Source organism: Rattus rattus, chromosome 2, assembly GCF_011064425.1.
Source record: "Rattus rattus isolate New Zealand chromosome 2, Rrattus_CSIRO_v1, whole genome shotgun sequence".
In the NCBI taxonomy this organism is placed as follows: Eukaryota; Metazoa; Chordata; class Mammalia; order Rodentia; family Muridae; genus Rattus; species Rattus rattus.
In genome coordinates, this window is record NC_046155.1 from 34,168,326 (window position 1) to 34,183,139 (window position 14,814).

Genomic DNA, 14,814 nt, shown 5'->3' on the forward strand with positions numbered 1-14,814 from the left:
CCTGCTTACCTAGCTAGATTCATCAAAAGATACTATGATAGGAACAGGTCTTTTTTTTTAATCTCTGAGGCCATTATAGTCTCTGTGGGAAAGCATTATTAATAACTCTCTTTTTAGTATGTATACCACTGTACCAACTTTTCTGAAATAAAACTCAGAGGATAGCATCTGACAGCTGCAAAGGACTTCATGAGCATTGAGGTATGAGTTGAGTGGGACTGGACCTCTGCCAGACCTTTCTCCCCTGAGCTCGGCATAGCCTTGGACTCTGTGGCCAAGCTGTTCTCACGGCCTCTCCATTTCCTTTTGGTACCTGCTAAGGTCTCCCTCCCCTAGGACACACACTTATGTGCTCCCACACCACTCCCATCCACCTATGATGATCATGGAATTTCAGTAATTCTTTTTCATGTTTGGATTCTAGATTTTTCCAAGTATGCCTTGATTTTTTCCTATCTCCACCATATCTCTATTCTTTTGATGTCATGAGACTTAGTGGGAAGCACAAATGTTTGACACTGAGACATGACATCATTCACAAAGTTATTCGTCAGAACCACATAATCAAATTATGAAAAACAAAGTCTCTCTGTCTCTATCTCTGTTCTCTCTCTCTCTCTCTCTCTCTCTCTCTCTCTCACACACACACACACACACACACACACACACACACACACACACCTTGTGTTCTACATAAGTCATGATGTTGGGTTGAGCCACATTCATGGCTGCCCTGGGCCATGGGTTGAACAAGTCTTGGCAGAGTGATCCACAGACCAGCAGACTGACATCTTTGGGGCTTATGTAAGAGTCAGGCCTCATTCAGAGAGATTACATAATGGTAGGTCTTCAGGTGAGGACTGTCTAAGAAACCAATTCAAAGATCCAACAGCTTGATTTCATATATTAAACATATTTCCATTACTGTTCTAGTAAATTCCATTTAAGCAATTGTAAACTCTGCTCAGATTTCATTAGGTAACCTAATATACTGGAGTCTAGGATTTCTTCTCATTTCACAATTACTTTTTAGGAAGGGAACAACACAAAATTGCCAAGCCATTAACTATAGAGAACAATCCCAGTCATTGAGTCAAGATAAGGCGCACTAATATGTTACTGTTGACAGCTGAGGTACAGTTGGGAACAACCAGCAAATGCTTCGCAATGTTTTGTAACAACTCTCATTCTGTTTTTCCTGGAACTGTTCTTTGTGAACAAAACAGACAGTAGAACATCAAGGCCAAAAAACTTGATTTCCCCTTGGCTCCTTCTCAGTTATCCTTCACAAGGTCCTCAGTACTGTAAGTGAGAAACAGGAACACAATACCTGGCTGTAACTCAAGAATGTTAGGGGCCTACCTGGACCCTAGCTCTGAAGATCAGTAACTCTGGAGTGGTGTGGGATGAAGACAGATTAAATGGTGTGTTTGGGTTGGGGAGGGGGAAAGAGTGCTTTCCTGGTGATAAACCTGGTAACTAAAGATTTTTAAGTTTCTCCTGGTTATGGCTTGAATCTCTTCGAATCTATTTGATATATTTTAGTAGTTTGAGGGCCACTTGTTACCTAATTTCACTTTTTAAATTAATTTCACTTTTTAAATCTCTCTTTTTAAATTATTATTCAATGACGTGTATGAGTTTTGCCTGGTCCAGAAGAGGGCGCCAGGACCCTAGAACTGAAGTTACAGACAGGTGTGAGCCACCATATGGGCACAGGTCCTCTGGAAGAGCAGCCAGTGTTCCTAACCACTGAGTTACATACCCCGGCCTTATCTTTTACTTCCTGGCCTCTAGTTAGGCATCTGATTGACCTTGTTCAAAGGGTGATCATTCTCATGTCCTTTTCTTGGACTTAATGGTTTTTTTTTCTTTTTGCTTTGTTCTATATATTCTCTACTCACTAAACTTATTTTAATTAAAAAGAATTATACAGGGTTACATAAGGCGATTTTCATGAACAAATCACTGTACTTTGAGTGTATTCTCCCCATACTCCATTGCCCTCAGTTTTATTTGACTTTCCTCTGACCTACCCTCTTACTTTGTTACTTCTGCTCTCATTAGCCCTATATACCTACTACCTCCTGCCTCTCTTGCTTCAGTGAGAGTCTCCTGAGATCGCCCATGTTAAAGTATTTTGCTATGGGTTAAACAGTTTACCACAGGGGAAAAAGAAATTAAGAACCCTTGACGGGAAGCTGACTCTCTCCCCTACAGTATGGTGATTCCATTCCTCTCTTAAAACCATGAGGAATGGCTTGTGGGGGTGGGGTGGGGGGACGTGGAACAATAACTACAACTGTGCTTATGAGATTGGAAACATCCGGTTTGTCTGCCAGGAAAGGGATCCTGTAGAACTATCCTACAAAGAAGAGAAGATCCTTCAGGTCAACGTAGTGTTCCTTGAGAAGATCCTCAAAAGCCTGCATAAATTTCATACCCACAAGGCGGTATCCCTTCTGTTCAACGTGATTGATGATCTCCCCCACAAGCCCCTACTGGATCCCATTATACTTGATGACAGAGAAGATACACTCACTGTTGGCCGCGGGTGCTATGGTCTGGGAGGGACTGAAGGATGTGAAGACAGGCTGGGTGGTGCAGAGAGAAACCAAACCCACAGACTCTAAGCCTGGGACCATCTGAGGAGACTTTTGCATCCAAGTTGGCAGAGATGGTTCTGTGGAGAGCACAGAAAAGAAAATCAGCTTGTTGTTTCAGCCCAAAGAGCTGTGCGCACAGGACCGGATCTATGAGTGACAGGAAGGCCCCTGCTTTCCCACATACTGACCCCTGTTCCTACAGGCCGGGGACCAGCAACTCTAGATAGTTCTGGGTCCATTTTTGACCTGAAGGGATCCTCTGGGAACTGTGATTCCCTATTCTCTATAAGTACCACTGGTAGATTAAAATGTCTCCTTTCCTTTGAAGAGGCAGGAGGGGGAGTGGGAGGGGGAAGGAGATGGGGAGGGAGGCGGGGAGGAGACTCAGTTTAGGAGAGGAATTAAACTGTCAAGACCAGAAGTATATGTGAAAGGGTATAACCGCTGGGCAACAGGGCGTAGTATGATGGATTGTTAGAATGACATTTCACTACTAAAGCTCTCCCTCTCTTCCCATCCCTTATCTCCTTTTCAGTTATAGGGAAAGATGCCAGTGACTTGGGCCAGAGCTCTGCCATTGAGCTACATCTTAGCCTTGGAACCTCATTTCTTTTAAAGGACTTTAAATGTCATTTATCTTTCATTCTATCTATCTATCTAGATTCACCTATCATCCATCCATCCATCCATCCATCCATCCATCCATCCATCCATCCATCCATCCATTTAGTCAAGGGTGACACATGCAGGTCAGAGGACCACTTGCAGGAATTTGTTTTTACTTTCCCTGGGATTGAACTCATGACCCAACTCAGATCCTAGGGCTTAAAGTCTAGTGATTTAAGCCCCGGAGCCATTTCCTAAGCCAGTTGAATTTCAATTTAAATCCCAGGGATCTTCCAAGAATTAAATCCAGGAGAACGCCTCTTGCTAAGATGCTAGCTCCATTAGAGAGCTGGAAACAGTTGAACTATCCTGTAAGAATCAACTAGGTGTCATCTCTGCTGTCCAGAATGTTACAGTCTGCGAATTAATCCACTTCAGGTAGAAACGTCAGCAAACATTAAAAATAGGAAAGTACAGTAAAGGATCCTGTCTGGTCTTGTATTGTACAAGGAGAAGTCTATGCTAGAGCTTGGCTGGATCACCAAAGCCCAGAGGCTGGATAATTCAGGGGAGCTTCATAGAAGAACGGATAAAATCAACTCGCTCCCAATTCCGGAAGTACTTTGGCTGCAAACTCTCAAATTTAGTATCTAGGGATAATAAAGTTCAAAGCGGTGGAGAAGGGCACCCTCTGGCGACAGTAGCAGGACCCAGTGAGAAGGAAGCAGCATTATGATGGAGTACCACCCCGGTACAAAGCTAGCTGGGAGCTGGGAGCAGTATATGAGCCAGGTTGCCTGGGTGAGTGAAGAATCCCACCCTTAGCTGAGCGGAGTGGGTGTGGGGACCCAGAAAGGTGGAGCTCACTTTAGGAAACAGTGGGGAGTCCCCCAAAGGATTCAGGTATGCCAGCCACACACCTGACCAACGCTGCAAACAAGTAGGGAACACAGATATCTTTAATGCGTAGCCTAACCGGCTAGCAGTTGCTCCCACAAAGTGTGGGTACCAGGTACACTGGGCTGCGAGGAGCAGTAGCCCGCGCCCGAAGCAGTAGTCACTGGCCACACACCCTTCACCAGCCACCATTCTGCCAAAAGGAAAATCCCAGCATCTGCGGTTACTGCTCTTTTACTCATCAGCAAGGCACACCGAGATGAGACTTAGAAGTGGTCATCACTCTTAAATGTGGCTGGACGCGACTTTTGTTTCCCTGGGCCGCCCACTAGTGGCGCTGGATGGACTCTGGATCCTGAGCCCTTTTCTATCCAGAACTCAAAACTCAGCTCACTCAAAGGCTTTCAAAAACAGCTGTCTTTCCTTCCGTTCCCGGTTTTTTATTTGAGAAGGAAGTGCACCGGAAATTACAGACACTTGTTTAATGCCCCACATTCTCTTAACTCTGGAAGTCCATTAACATGTTAGTGTGCAGTGGTCTCTCCGCTCCCCCTCCCCCTCCCACCCGTGTTTTGCTGGTTTGGTGTTTTAAAATGACAGCTGACGTAAGAGTGCCTCTCTGTTGAGCAGACACAAGGAATCTCTTTCTTCTTTCTTTCTCTTTCATTTTTTTAAATATACTTTCCGGATTCAAAACGTTGTTAAAGGAAGAAGAGAGGTAAAGGCTAGATGTATGGACTGGGAATCTCAAATTGGGGAACGCCGTTCCGAGTTGAGGAAGGCACCAGAAGTATTTGTGTCCTTGTGTAATTAATACTGTGTGAGGAGGGTATTTGGGAGTGCTGAGAGCAAGCAGTGTCAACATCTTCAGAGCAGCTACAGCTCAGGAGGCCGTGAGCCTGAAGTGCACTTGTGCTTGGTAAAATATCAACAAAGACTCCAAGAAAACAAAAGGAAAAACTACAGCACTTTGGTCCCCTGAAACGTGTGCTATCCAAAAGAGTAAGGCAATGGCTGAAAAGACCCTGCTGGAGAAGATAGGACCTCGTGTCTTCAAGATATTCTGAGCATGAAGAATACACAGGGTCATAGAACAAGGGTTAACAAACGTCCACCCAGAGGCCAGCTACTGCTTGCTATTTGCTTCTATGAGTGAAGTTTTATTGGATCACGTGCTCTCTGATGCCGCAAGAGCAGTCTGGACTGGTTGCTCACCCAGCCAGAAAAAGATTTATTACTTGGCCCTTAACAGAGTCCAGAACATCATAATGGCCATGGTTCAAATTCCTGGGATTCTTAGAACATGAGGACTAGTAAACTACCCATGACTGTATGCTAAGGACCATTAGGCAAAGCACACACACACACACACACACACACACACACACACACACACACACAGAGACACATACACACATACACAAACACACACATACAGAGACACACACAGAGACAGACACATACACACATACACAAACACACACATACAGACACACACACACACACATATACACACACACACACACAGACACACACACACACACACAAACACACACAAACACACACAAGCACAAACACACACAAACACACACAAACACACACAAATACATAAACACAAACACACACAAACACAAACACACACACATACACACACAAACACACACACACACACACACACACACACATAAACACACACACACACACACACACACACAAACACACACACACACACACACACACACACAAACACACACAAAAACACACACATACACACATACACACACAAACATACACACAAACACACACACAAATGTACACACACAAACACACAAACACAAACACGGGGTTTGGGGTTGGTTTTGTTTGTTTGCTTTGTCATTGTTTAAAAGAGTTCAGTATTTTTCCTTTGGGATGTAATTTGATTTAAAAATGAAAAGGGTTCTAGAATAAAGGGTTGTCTCTGGTCTTGCATTTTCCCATAAGAATACCTGCGTATTTGTTGCCTTCAATTGCTTGTGCTAGTAAACTTAGTTTCTAATGCTCAGAAGAAAATGATAACTATATGTGGCTATCATCATTGTCAGCCATTTGGGGACAGCTTTATCTACGGTGCCTGAGGAACCTTTGTGTCTGGTACTTCTACGAAGCGAGACGTTCACATCTCTGCCCTGCTCAATCCTGGAAAAGTAACACACCAGTCAAGGAAAGAGAGAGTCTTCTGTACTGGATGTCTGGACAGCCCAAGATACGTGTTTATAGTATCTTGATTTGATATGAAGGAATATATTTATTTGTTTTGAAAAGTGCTTTCCACCGATGTCTGTCCCTTAGGATTTTCAATCTTGACCCATGGATTTACCCGACCATCCTGTTTATTGATACTGATGTCTGGTAGAGTAAAGAGATTGCTGAGCGTTGGCCAGGAACAAAAGGAAGAGCAGCAGGCTCAGATGAGAGAGAGAGAGAGAGAGAGAGAGAGAGAGAGAGAGAGAGAGAGAGAGAGAGAGAGAGAGAAGAGATGGCCACTGCTGAGACACGGCTTCGTGGAGTTCTCGCTCAGAGAGCACTCACAGATGCGAAAGGCTTTAATTTGTTGAAGGCTGCTGCTATTATTAGAGTGCAGCGCTGGCCTGGTTTCTCTGGCCATCCTTCCAGAAATAAAGAATGTATTGTATTCCTCCACATCTGTTTCACAGTGAAAAGGCATCCTGTCTTGGAAGGCACTCCCAGGGGTCGAAGGGCAGTGCCTGGGTTAGGACAGGAGCAAACTGGGCTACATGTATCAATCCGGCTAGTCTCAATGGTTCCCCAGAATGCCCTTCGATTTTGCCTTTATGCTTGGAAGCAGAGAGCAAGCGTTTCTGTGGTTTCTAACTCACTGTGTTCGCCTCCCTGCTCCCTTCTCTGATGCAGCAGACCTACAACTGCCTCTCATTCCTCTGGGCCCTTTAACATTTCCACACTCTGGTCCAGGTATGTGCTTAGCTCCGTGATGGAGGTTCAGCCTCGCAGGAGATGTTGGGGGCGGTCGGAGCTGCCCTGGGACCTGGTCTAGAGACAGAGCAGCTTGTTCTTGCTCTCCCCATTCCGTCAGCCTTACTGCCCACCACGTGGACTTTAATCTCTGGTAACCTGAGGAATGAAGGAAGAGCCTTGCAAAAACTGCTTAGGCGGCTCCTAGAAGCGCATGAGAAGGAACTCCTCTAGGTATCAGTTTCTCTCCACACTGACTGTTACACAGCAGTAATAAAGACGGTCGGGAATTAGAAAGTTAGCCTTCTAGTTTCATTTCCGCTGACCTGGCTGTCACATCGTGGGAGCTATTCCTGCAACTCTAGAGACCTTTAAAGTATAGGAGTTTCCCCAAATGTTCATCTTACTTCCTTTCTCAGTGCCAGGGCTACCAAGTGACTTGATTTTATGCCTGGGTACATCAATGCTTCATCAGTAGGCTCTCTGCCATGTGCCGAGATTACTCTGTGACTACGGACAGCACGGATGGTATTACAGAGTGTGAGCTTTTGACCTGTCCTCTTATTTTGTAGAGAATGTTGAGCTGAAGTGAATCCAGCTATAAAGAATTTTAAAAATATGTAGGTCCTGGACAGGTTGAAATTACCCCATACTTGTAAGGTAGGAAAGGTAGGTGCTTCTGGTGCATTTTTCTTAATTATTATTTTATGTGTAGGAGTGCTTTATCTTAATATATGTCTATGCGTCCTGGCCATGCCTAATGCTGAAAAGGTCCCCTTTTCAGTTGTGAGCTGCCATGAGGGTAGTAGGAATTGAACATAGATCCTCTAGAAGAGTGGCCAGTGTTCCTCATGGTGAAAGCATGGCTCCAGCCCCCTTAGATACATTAAGAAGGTACTTATCTTTAGAGTTGTGTAAGTTTGAGTCAGCGTTTGTTGTAGCCATCCAGCCGCTTAAGGTCAAGCAGGGCTCACCTGAGAGGAGGGCTGGAAATGAGAAGGGCGGGGAGGGAGGTGGATGGAGGGGGGCACATGGAGCCAAGACAGTGTTCTCATCAAGGCTCAAAGTCTAATATTCAGCACAGTGTATATAAAGGGAGAAACCACAAAACCCATCCCCAGAACAGTGACGTGGGGGTAACAACAGCACAGCAGTAAATCCAATGAGTTTCCCTATCTTCGCCGCTTGTTAATTGCAGCATACAAGGGTGCGCAGTTTGTTAGCTCCGGCACATCAAAGCTCACAGCCGCCGCCAAGGCTGATATTTCTGCTCAGACTGATAAGGCCTATCACTCAAGGTCTGCGTCTGCTTTTCCTGGGTGTATTTTATGGTCTCCCTAGCCTGCCAGGCCGAGGAGGTCACATTTTGTGCCACTCCGCAAATATGCATCTTTAAATGGTGGTTTCTTTCCTTTTCTTTATCTTATTTAGTTTGGTTTTGGCTTCTTTGGTTGTAAGTTGATAATGTGGAGTTCTGGAGCGCGAGCTTTACAGATGACAGTGTCATGTCAAAGGTTGGACACACCTGTAGGTCACTGCTCAGCTGAGTTAGTCCTATTTCTAGGGCCACGGGTAAAGCCAATGATACAGTCTTATGCAAGCAAGCCTCTATCCCTTTGGAGACTATTTCCCGGCATCTAGAGACTAGATAATGACTACAAACATCAGTAAACGTAATAGATGTAAGACACAAAACAGTTCTTGCCTCATCGTTAAGGAGTGACTTTTAAAAGGTTCCAAGGAGTTCAAAAGAGGTGAGGACCTGCTGCTTGAGGACACTGAGTCAGGCAGCCCTGTATAAGATCCCTCACAGCAAATACATGGAAGGCTTGTTTGTCTGTTGATGGGAGATTTGTTTTGAGGATAATTTATTGTCATTCTGGAATTACCCCAACCTATTCTCACTGGTTAGTATTCTCCCATCCCCCACCCCCAAAAAGCGTGGTCAGAGTGACTAGAGAAAGGATTTATTTTGGCTAACGGTTGCAGAGATCCCAATCCACTGTTGCCTGGTACCACCGAATTCAAGCTTACGGCAAGGCAGAAGTTCCCAGTGGAAGGACATGACAGGTGGAAACTGCTCACCTGTGGCTGACAGGAAGTATGAAAGAGGAAGAGACGGGTCTGAGAACAACGATCCCTCTCCAGTGGCCCACTTCCTTCAAAAAATGGTTCTGGTTTCCACCAATCTGCAATCATTCTATCAAGTTATGAGTCCACCAACTGATGAATCTAGTACATAGGTTCCAATGACGTTTTTTGTTAGGTTCGAAGAATAATCCCAAGCACAACTGACTATGTCTAAGATGACATCCTGGGCTCAGCTGGGGCTAGACAAGGAGACAAGGACACAGAAGAAGAGTTGCTGGTGGGTAGGTTAGAGATCACTCTCAGAGAGCTGTGCAAATTGTTCCTTTCTGCCAGGAAGATCCACTTCCCCATCTCCCCTTACCTCTGGCTGATGAGGCCTCATTTTATCTATGGTAGACACCAAAACCACAGGGCTCTTCTAGTTCCCTCCCCAGCCACACCATTTCCAGGCTGTCCCAGTTTAAGGCTTCCCCCAGACTCCCAGCCCCAATGAGGTTTTTTTTTTCTTTCTCTCCTACATCTGATTCTCTCTCTGTCCCCACCCCATCTCCCCTAGATGGCCTTGACAGTTTGAATAAAATTTCTTTTTCACTGGAGTTATTCAGTGTCCTCAGTGCACCCTCGCCTTATACTTTGAAGGACCAGCTTCACAGCTAGCAATACTGGAGTCTTTGGAGAACAAATCATGTATAAGCTGCAACAACTGGTTATGATGGGGTTCCTGGCTGGAAGATGAAGAAAGCCCGAGAATAAGGCTTCTGACTGTCTTTGTTTATCCACGTCAGTTGGAACACTTTGTGGTTCGACCTTTAGCTGATATGAGTTCAATTCCGTCCTTATCTCCTGTCTGCCCTCTAGAAATATTTACCCTTAATTACATCATTCCTTTCACAAGATTAAAAAGTGTCCCCTATCTTTATTTGCACTTCAAGTATTACCAGAGTTTTCTAGATGTAGAACACTGTCTAAAATGAGGTCAGAATTCAATAAATGTTGATCTGATGAATACATAATTAGTGAATTTGGAAATGGATAAGGATGAGTCCTCAAAGAAAGGTGAATGGACAGAAGGTGAATATGGGTGTGTAAGATCTCTCCCCAATCTTTCAGAAAAATAGAAAGATGGGGGTGGGGGAGGGAGCAATTATCTACATGTTAAAGAAGCTATGTGAAACAGTTTCTTTTGGCCATGGTTGGGTTTAGAGTTCGGTGGTGGCAGTAAGGTGTCTTGTTTAGTGTTCGTTCCTGTAAGACAGAGTTTCACCACGTAGCCTCGTTGCTCACAAACTCACAAGCCTCCTGCTGTAGCCTCCCCAGACTTTGGGAGTGCGTGTGTATGACGTACCACACCCATGCAAGTGTCCAGTTTCACTCATTTGCCTCCGAGGAAAACAAAGTACCATCTACAGTTTGAATATATTTTGTTCAGTTTTACAGAAATAATGTCCCCACCCCTCCTATTCTAACGGGGACATGTTTCCCTTGTTTCTGTGTTTGCTTTACAGAGCCTCTCAGGCTCCTTCTCACTAGGTAGGTAATCTGGCAGCAGAATGCTACACAAATGGCAGGCACAGGAGATGCTATGCAGCCATGCTGAAGACTCTACTTAACACCCTGGCTCTTGAGTTTCTGTTTCCTTTGTGTGTGTGAATCAGACTTGAAGTGGGGGGAGAGCCGTAGGGAGATCAGTGAGGGTCATAGCCAGAGAGAGCAATTTTGGCCACAAAGTATTTTCTTTCAGGAAGTGTGTACAGTAAAAGGTTGGTTTCATTTCTCCGTTCTGATGGTCATTCCTGGGCTGAAAAAGTTATCAGACCAATCCTGTCCATAGTTGGCATGACTCAAAAAGTTATTGTCACAGAATAGCTGAGGTTTCAGCCACTCCCAGAATGTCTGGAAACGAGCTTGGAGACAGGACTCAACATTAGGAAAAAAAGATAGCATTTTCAACAAATGGTGCTGGTTCAACTGGAGGTCAGCATGTAGAAGAATGCAAATGGATCCATTTTTATCGCCCTGTACAAAGGTTAAGTCTAAGTGGATCAAGGACCTCCACATCAAACCAGATACACTCAACTAATAGAAGGAAAGTGGGGAAGAGCCTCGAACACATGGGCACTGGGGAAAATTTCCTCAACAGGACACCAATGCTTTATATTCTAAGATCAAGAATTGACAAATGGAACCTCATAAAATTACAAAGCTTCTGTAAGGCAAAGGACACTGTCATTAGGACAAATCAGCAACCAACAGAGTGGGGAAAGATCTTTACCAATCCTACATCCAGTAGAGGGCTAATATCCAATATATACAAAGAACTCAAGATTTTAGACTCCAAAGAGCCAAATAACCCTATTAAAAATTGGGGTACAGAACTTAACAAAGAATTCTCAGCTGAGGAATATCGAATGGCTAAGAAGTACGTAAAGAAATGTTCAACATCCTTAGTCATCAGGAAAATGCAAATCAAAACAACCCTGAGATTTCACCTCACACCAGTGTGAATGGCTAAGATCAAAAACTCAGGTGACAGCAGATGCTGGCGAGGATGTGGAGAAAGAGGAACACTCCTCCATTGTTGGTGGGATTGCAGACTGATACAACCACTCTGGAAATCAATCTGGTGGTTCCTCAGAAAATTGGACATTGAACTACCTGAGGATCCAGCTATACCTCTCTTGGGCATATACCCACAAGATGCCCCAACATATAACAAAGACATGTGCTCCACTATGTTCATCGCAGCCTTATTTATAATAGCCAGAAGCTGGAAAGAACAGAGATGCCCTTCAACAGAGGAATGGATACAGAAAATGTGGTACATCTACACAATGGAATATTACTCAGCTATCAAAAACAATGACTTCATGAAATTCAGAGGCAAATGGATTAAACTAGAAAATATCATCCTGAGTGAGGTAACCCAATCACAGAAAAACACACTTAGTATGCATTCACTGATATTGGATATTCCCCCAAAGCTCGAATTACCCAAGATACAATCCATACCACATGAACCTCAAGAAGAAGGACAACAAAAATGGGGATGCTTCAGTCCTTCTTAAAAGGAGGAACAAAAATATTCATAGTTTGGGCAGAGACTGAAGGAATGCCCATCCAGAGACTGTCCCACCTGGGGATGTAGCCCAAATACATACAGCCACCAAACCCAGACAATATTGCTGACGCCAAGAAGTGCATGCAGACAGAAGCCTGATATAGCTGTCTCCTGAGAGGCTCTGCCAGAGCATGACAAATACAGAGGCAGCCACTTGCAGCCAACCATTGAACTGAGAATGGGATCCCCATTGGAGGAGTTAGAGAAAGGATTGAAAGAGCTGAAGGGGTTTGTAGCCCCATAAGAACAACAGTATCAACTAACCAGAGCTCCCAAGGACTAAACCATCATCCAAAGCCATGGACAGACCCATGGCTTCAGCTGCATATGTAGCAAAGGATGGCTTTGTTGGGTACCAATAGGAGGAGAAGCCCTTGGTCCTGCCAAGGCTGGACCCCCCAGTGTAGGGGAAGTCAGGGAGGGGAGGCAGGAAGGAGGAGTGTTTGGGGAGCGGGAACATCCTTATAGAAGGAGGAACATGATGGGATACGGGGCTTTTGGATGGGAAACCTAGAAAGGGAATAACATTTGAAATGTAAATAAAAAATATCCATTAAGAAAAGAAAGAAAAAACAAAACAAAACATCAGACTTTTAACTTCAGAGAGCTCTGACGGAAGCCCCGACTAATATTGCCATCCTAGCTTCTCTCAGTTAAATCTCATGCAATCCTTGTAACGGGGGTGACAGGAAGCAGAGGCAGAGATCACAAGGACACACAGAGAGAAGATAGGTATATTTTACTTCATAGCTGGGACACTTGATAATAGCCCTAATTGTTACAATTTTAAGAGAAGCTTCAAGGAATCATTTAGGCTTTGGGAAAATAAATATATAATGAATAAAATATAAGGAAATTTTGAATAATGCACTCTTAAGCTAGGGTTAAAGCAATAATAACAAACACAAATGAAATATATACTGTGTGCACACATTTTATTTATAGTATCTAATATATTACTTAACATATGGCAATTATATTTCTCTGCATATAAAATATATACTTAAATAAGTGGTATAACTAATATGAATACTTGTAATTTTAAATGATATTTAAATGAGTTTGTAATCTTACCTTCCTGTAAATATTTACAGACTAATTATATCTGCATACTATATAATTAAAATACATATTTTCTATATAAAGTATAAAATAGAAGATTGTGGGGGTGTGGGGGGCTGGGGAGTAGTTGTGGTGAGGGGGGATTAACTGTTGGCATCAGAGCTTATAGCCTCCAATCCAGAGATGACTTTACCCATACGTGCCATTGCCATGGCAACCACATACATTCCCAGCATTCACCTGCCTGCCCTTACCTGTGTGTAGCTGTGGGTGTGATTATGTCATGGCCCAAATAAAAGGCAGAGCATTCCCAACCTTCTTTCCTTTTTCTTCTTTGTCACCCCCTCTTCGTCCTTTTCTCCCCTAATAAACCTCTCCTGTGTAACTGACGAGCCACCATTCTAACACAACGACCGCCTTAGGCTGTATTCCAGGACTTTACGCCCAAAAAGATGATATACAACTGATGGAGAAATCTATCCATATCCTGAGGAAAAAAATGGGAAAATAGAAGTTTACAACTCACCAAACCACTCGCCACTCCCCATCCTCCCCTCACCCTCCCCTCCACTCCTGGCCCCAGGAAGGAACAAGATTGACAGTTTAACCTGGGTCAAAGTTAGGAACACCCACTGAGTAACCAAGTGGCCCGGTATTCCTAGTAGTGACAAGACAGCTTAACGCTGCATTCTGGCATTAAGAGAAGCCAAGGATTGAGGAGTCGTGTGACAGTTTCATTTGTCCACGGATTCAGTTATCTGAAGTCAGTTGCAACCAAAAAAATGGTAAATCAAAAATTCAAAATATCAGCAATTTAGCCCATTGAACCGTGCACCCAAGCGGCATTTTAAGTCGAATGAAAAGCAAACCAAGAGCTGCCATCCCACTGTCCCACCCGAGACATAGATCTCCCTGTGTCAAGCACAACCATTGCCATACATGCTAGCTTCTAGCTAAACACTTGAGCTCGTCAAGTTGATCATTATATATCATAGTTTGCGTTTAAATAATCCTTATTTTCCTTAAGAACATCACCAGAGTGCAATAGTGCCAAAAAAGCACAAAAATACATGTATGTATATATAGAAAAAAAGTATGTAAAGTTAAGTGTCATCCAAGGTCTTATACGTCGATGGAAACCCACTGGGACCTTAAAATACATCCTCCACAGGTACACGGTTACACAGGGGTGAGTGAAAAAGCTAAACACATGTGGTTTAGGTCATCTTCCCTCCTTAAACATGCGTAAGCTCTCTGGATCTTACAGGTGTCACACTGGAGCGAACAGCACCAAGAGATAAGAATGAGAACCCACGTCAGATTGACTTCATCAATCTGGATCAAACGTCAGGGCACTGAAGGAAAGGCAGTTCACTGTCATCATACTTAAAACATGCTACTGAATGAAAAAAATACGAAAGGGAAAGACGTGTCTGGTTCTAGGTTTGGCATTGAATGGAT

The 14,814-nt window shown here is 43.9% G+C and overlaps 1 protein-coding gene across 2 annotated transcripts in view; it reads right to left on the reverse strand.

The window, feature by feature from the left end:
• Window positions 1-2,545: 2,545 nt before the first annotated feature.
• Window positions 2,546-14,814, reverse strand: part of LOC116891105 (interferon-induced protein with tetratricopeptide repeats 1-like) — a 92,587-nt gene continuing 80,318 nt past the window's right edge. The window contains exons 2-3 of one of the 2 annotated variants that reach the window (XR_004386817.1): window positions 9,064-9,173; window positions 2,546-2,683 (exon numbers count right to left, since the gene is read on the reverse strand). The gene's annotated coding sequence lies outside the window, so the exon portion shown is untranslated. The remainder of the gene's footprint in view (window positions 2,684-9,063; window positions 9,174-14,814) is intronic. The other variant, XR_004386816.1, reaches the window with a different exon arrangement.